The sequence below is a fragment of the Neoarius graeffei genome, chromosome 14 (assembly GCF_027579695.1).
Source record: "Neoarius graeffei isolate fNeoGra1 chromosome 14, fNeoGra1.pri, whole genome shotgun sequence".
In the NCBI taxonomy this organism is placed as follows: Eukaryota; Metazoa; Chordata; class Actinopteri; order Siluriformes; family Ariidae; genus Neoarius; species Neoarius graeffei.
Window position 1 is genome coordinate 36,972,888 of NC_083582.1, and position 6,000 is coordinate 36,978,887.

The following is a 6,000-nucleotide window of genomic DNA, read 5'->3' on the forward strand; positions in this document are numbered from 1 at the left end:
CAAAAACCAAGGGAGATGAATACTTTTGCAAGACACTGTATCTACAGTGCAGAATGCACATCTACAAAACTGAACGTACACCTGCAGTACTGAATGCGCACCCACAATACTGAATGTGATACAGTACTGCAGGTGCATATGCAGTACTAAATGTGCACCTCCAGTACTGAATGTGCATCTACAGTGCTGTGTACTTGTAGTGCTATATGTACATATGCAGTGCTGAATATATACCTCTGGCCTCCTTTATTAAAAGTTTGCCAATCTTTTCGTTTTAAAAAGTAGGGAATTTTGGTGGTTTCTACCTCATCTCATCTCATTATCTGTAGCCGCTTTATCCTTCTACAGGGTCGCAGGCAAGCTGGAGCCTATCCCAGCTGACTACGGGCGAAAGGCGGGGTACACCCTGGACAAGTCGCCAGGTCATCACAGGGCTGACACATAGACACAGACAACCATTCACACTCACATTCACACCTACGGTCAATTTAGAGTCACCAGTTAACCTAACCTGCATGTCTTTGGACTGTGGGGGAAACTGGAGCACCCGGAGGAAACCCACGCGGACATGGGGAGAACATGCAAACTCCACACAGAAAGGCCCCTGTCGGCCACTGGGCTCGAACCCAGAACCTTCTTGCTGTGAGGCGACAGCGCTAATCACTACACCACTGTGCCGCCCTGCACAAATTTTTACAACTGAAAAACAGGTACTATATTTGTGGAAGTCCATTTCCTCCTGCTGAAGACAAATTGCAGACATTACAATAGGTTGTAATAATAAGATGATTTATCTAGACTATGACTCAGTTTGTCAAAATATTCAAAAAGTTTCGTAAAATGTTTACATAATATTACTGCCGCAAAGTTGGTTAGCTATTCACGACACATTTAGACCTATGATGCGAACAGCATTTAAATACATTTTGAAAATAAAATGTCGATAAAATTGGTGTGATACTGAACACACAATAATGCTCATGCGGCTAGGTTTAGTTTCAGGGCAATAAAATGCCAAATATGCACCCAAATGCTTAATGTATATATGCAGTGCGAATGTGTGTGAATGTAAAATTTATTCTTTAAAAACTTTGTTGTTGTATAATATTTATATCGACCCATTTCTCATTGCTTCAGTACTTTCCAACCAACACAAAATTTTAAATTTAATAATTTGGCAAGAAACCAGAAGTACACAAGGTTGAGGCAGATGAATTGAGTGTTTCTGATAGATAGGTGTAAAACAGAAATATGGCAAATCAGTTTACTTTTGTGTAGAACACATCAGCTTCTGATATTTTATGGTATGTGATGAAAATACTGTAACAAGTCATTCAACCAAATCGGCCCTGTGTTAACCACCAGAGGGCGATGTTGTTATATAAGAAACCAAAACATGTCCAGTGTGTACATGGATGTTATATCCTAATGTATGAAGACTTGAGGGTGCCAGAATGAAATAAATAAATTATATGTACAATTAAATAATTACAATATCAAATATTTTAATAAATATTTCAATAAATATATTCCTTGTTCGGGCGGCACGGTGGTGTAGTGGTTAGCGCTGTCGCCTCACAGCAAGAAGGTCCGGGTTCGAGCCCCGTGGCCAGCGAGGGCCTTTCTGTGCGGAGTTTGCACGTTCTCCCCGTGTCCGTGTGGGTTTCCTCCGGGTGCTCTGGTTTCCCCCACAGTCCAAAGACATGCAGGTTAGGTTAACTGGTGACTCTAAATTGGCCGTAGGTGTGAATGTGAATGGTTGTCTGTGTCTATGTGTCAGCCCTGTGATGACCTGGCGACTTGTCCAGGGTGTACCCCGCCTTTCACCCGTAGTCAGCTGGGATAGGCTCCAGCCTGCCTGCGACCCTGTAGAACAGGATAAAGCGGCTACAGATAATGTCAACATCATCCATCAAAACCAGTTGAAGGAATCATCCTTTTCTATTCACGACTAATCGAGTCAGTAATGACAACTGATCTATGTTGTGGTTTAAACCAGATTAAAGCTTCCTTCATGCTCCACTAGGAACTTCGTGGTAAGGTGTGGTCAATTGTGGTTCTTTGAATTGAAGGGTCTGAATTATTCTCAGTGACTTACCAGTATAGAATGAATGAATAAGTACATGTGACTGAATGAGTCTGAAATAACACTGAAATCAGTGTACCTTAATCATGGGATAAGACGTTTGAATAAACCCAATAAATGAACTTACTGAAATATATCAAGAGCCATCTGGCTTTTGCAGAAATCGATGCTTCTTTCAACATGCTGTCAAACTGCCTTTAATCACACGTGTGCTCAAGCAATGGATTTATACATTCAGCAGACAGCTGGAACAATAATTAGTGGGCAGAGAGGATAAATCTTCAGATATTATGCATTCATCTTGCAAACATGCCCACGAGCACATCAGGATTACGCAACATGGCCATTTGGACAGATTTTGCAGTGGCTGATTAAGCTCATTTAGATTTTTTTCCATCTGTTTACTCCTCCAAGTCGGCATTTCAGAGGATTCTGTTTCTCTTGTGTTTGGAGTGGAGATGCTATCATGCCGGTTATGGACATGGTCGACATCCGTCACTATGTCACGCCCTTAATTGAGTTGTTGTAGGGGCTAATTATAGATGGTGATGCTATCATTTAGGATTTATGAATAAAAGCAGCTCAGGAATAAAGTGATACACAAGCTGAGTGTGACATAACCATGTTGCCATGGGAGAATATTTTCAAGGCCAGAGACTCAGACTGGTTAGTTATATTTTTTCTGAACTTTCACTGTGCTGGTGGAATCCAATCTTTTCTCAATCAGTAAAAAAAACACCCCTTAATGCTAGTCTGCTAGCCTACAATATAACCAGAATATATTATTTACCAGGGGGCGGCACGGTGGTGTAGTGGTTAGCGCTGTCGCCTCACAGCAAGAAGGTCCGGGTTCGAGCCCCGTGGCCAGCGAGGGCCTTTCTGTGCGGAGTTTGCATGTTCTCCCCATGTCCGCGTGGGTTTCCTCCGGGTGCTCCGGTTTCCCCCACAGTCCAAAGACATGCAGGTTAGGTTAACTGGTGACTCTAAATTGACCGTAGGTGTGAATGTGAGTGTGAATGGTTGTCTGGGTCTATGTGTCAGCCCTGTGATGACCTGGCGACTTGTCCAGGGTGTACCCCGCCTTTCGCCCATAGTCAGCTGGGATAGGCTCCAGCTTGCCTGCGACCCTGTAGAACAGGATAAAGTGGCTACAGATAATGAGATGAATGAGATGAGATTATTTACCAGCTAGGAGGTCCGTATTGTGAAATACTGTGACCGAGGTCTTGAAAATACTGACCGAGGCCTCTGGGCCAAGGTCAGTATTTTCAAGGCCGAGGTCATAGTATTTCATGATACGGACCAACCTTAAGCTGGTAAACAATATATATATATATATATATATATATATATATATATATATATATATATATATATACAGTGGGGCAAAAAAGTATTTAGTCAGTCACCAATTGTGCAAGTTCTCCCACTTAAAAAGATGAGAGAGGCCTGTAATTTTCATCATAGGTACACTTCAACTATGAGAGACAGAATGGGGGGAAATAATCCAGGAAATCACATTGTAGGATTTTTAATGAATTAATTGGTAAATTCCTTGGTAAAATAAGTATTTGGTCACCTACAAACAAGCAAGATTTCTGGCTCTCACAGACCTGTAACTTCTTCTTTAAGAGGCTCCTCTGTCCTCCACTCTTTACCTGTATTAATGGCACCTGTTTGAACTCGTTATCAGTATAAAAGACACCTGTCCACAACCTCAAACAGTCACACTCCAAACTCCACTATGGCCAAGACCAAAGAGCTGTCAAAGGACACCAGAAGCAAAACTGTAGACCTGCACCAGGCTGGGAAGACTGAATCTGCAATAGGTAAGCAGCTTGGTGTGAAGAAATCAACTGTGGGAGCAATTATTAGAAAATGGAAGACATACAAGACCACTGATAATCTCCCTCGATCTGGGGCTCCACGCAAGATCTCACCCCGTGGGGTCAAAATGATCACAAGAACAGTGAGCAAAAATCCCAGAACCACATGGGGGGACCTAGTGAATGACCTGCAGAGAGCTGGGACCAAAGTAACAAAGGCTACCATCAGTAACACACTACGCCGCCAGGGACTCAAATCCTGCAGTGCCAGACGTGTCCCCCTGCTTAAGCCAGTACATGTCCAGGCCCATCTGAAGTTTGCTAGAGAGCATTTGGATGATCCAGAAGAGGATTGGGAGAATGTCATATGGTCAGATGAAACCAAAATAGAACTTTTTGGTAAAAACTCAACTTGTCGTGTTTGGAGGAGAAAGAATGCTGAGTTGCATCCAAAGAACACCATACCTACTGTGAAGCATGGGGGTGGAAACATCATGCTTTGGGGCTGTTTTTCTGCAAAGGGACCAGGATGACTGATCTGTGTAAAGGAAAGAATGAATGGGGCCATTTATCATGAGATTTTGAGTGAAAACCTCCTTCCATCAGCAAGGGCATTGAAGATGAAACGTGGCTGGGTCTTTCAGCATGACAATGATCCCAAACACACCGCCCGGGCAACGAAGGACTGGCTTTGTAAGAAGCATTTCAAGGTCCTGGAGTGGCCTAGCCAGTCTCCAGATCTCAACCCCATAGAAAATCTTTGGAGGGAGTTGAAAGTCCATGTTGCCCAGCGACAGCCCCAAAACATCACTGCTCTAGAGGAGATCTGCATGGAGGCATGGGCCAAAATACCAGCAACAGTGTGTGAAAACCTTGTGAAGACTTACAGAAAATGTTTGACCTCTGTCATTGCCAACAAAGGGTATATAAAGTATTGAGATGAACTTTTGTTATTGACCAAATACTTATTTTCCACCATAATTTGCAAATAAATTCTTTAAAAATCAGACAATGTGATTTTCTGGATTTTTTTTTTCTCATTTTGTCTCTCATAGTTGAGGTATACCTATGATGAAAATTACAGGCCTCTCTCATCTTTTTAAGTGGGAGAACTTGCACAATTGGTGACTGACTAAATACTTTTTTGCCCCACTGTATATTTTTTTTTTTACCAAATTCTAACAGAAAATGAGAGCGCCTGAAAGGGAAACCATATTTAGAACAAACCTGCTACAAGCTCGTTTTCGGCTTTCTCCTGAAATTATTTATTTTATTTCGTCTTCATCAGGGTAGTAAAACTTGCTTTCGCTGTGAAGACTGTCGTTATCGCTATCCATGCTGTAAAATTTATGCTATTATACTGAGAAATGCGAAAATAAGTGTTGACAAAAAATTGCTACTATGTTTGTTGTTGTGAACGAGTGAGTTGCCAAAGGTTCGTAACCAGTGGCGGATCGTAGGATTCCGAACTGCTCGCGAGCCAATCAAAGCGCACGATTTGATGGAAACCAGACTACGAAAAAAATATATATATATATTATTTACCAGCTAGGAGGTCCGTATCGTGAAATACCGTGACCGAGGTCTTGAAAATACTGACCGAGGCCTCTGGGCTGAGGTCAGTATTTTCAAGGCGGAGGTCACGGTATTTCACGATAAGGATTGACCTTGAGCTGGTAAATTATATATATATATATATATATATATATATATATATATATATATATATATTTTTTTTTTTTACCAAATTCTAACAGAAAATGAGAGCACCCGAAAGGGAAACCATATTTACAACAAACCTGCTACAAGCTCGTTTTCGGCTTTCTCCTGAAATTATTTCTTTTATTTCGTCTTCATCAGGGTAGTAAAACTTGCTTTCACTGTGAAGACTGTCGTTATCGCTATCCATGCTGTAAAACTGATGCTATTATACTGAGAAATGCGAAAATAAATGTTGACAAAAAATTGCTACTATGTTTGTTGTTGTTGTGAACGAGCGAGTCGCCAAAGGTCCGTAACCGGGGTCCGGATCGTAGAATTCCGTACTGCTTGCGAGCCAATCAGATCGCATGATTTGATGGAAACCAG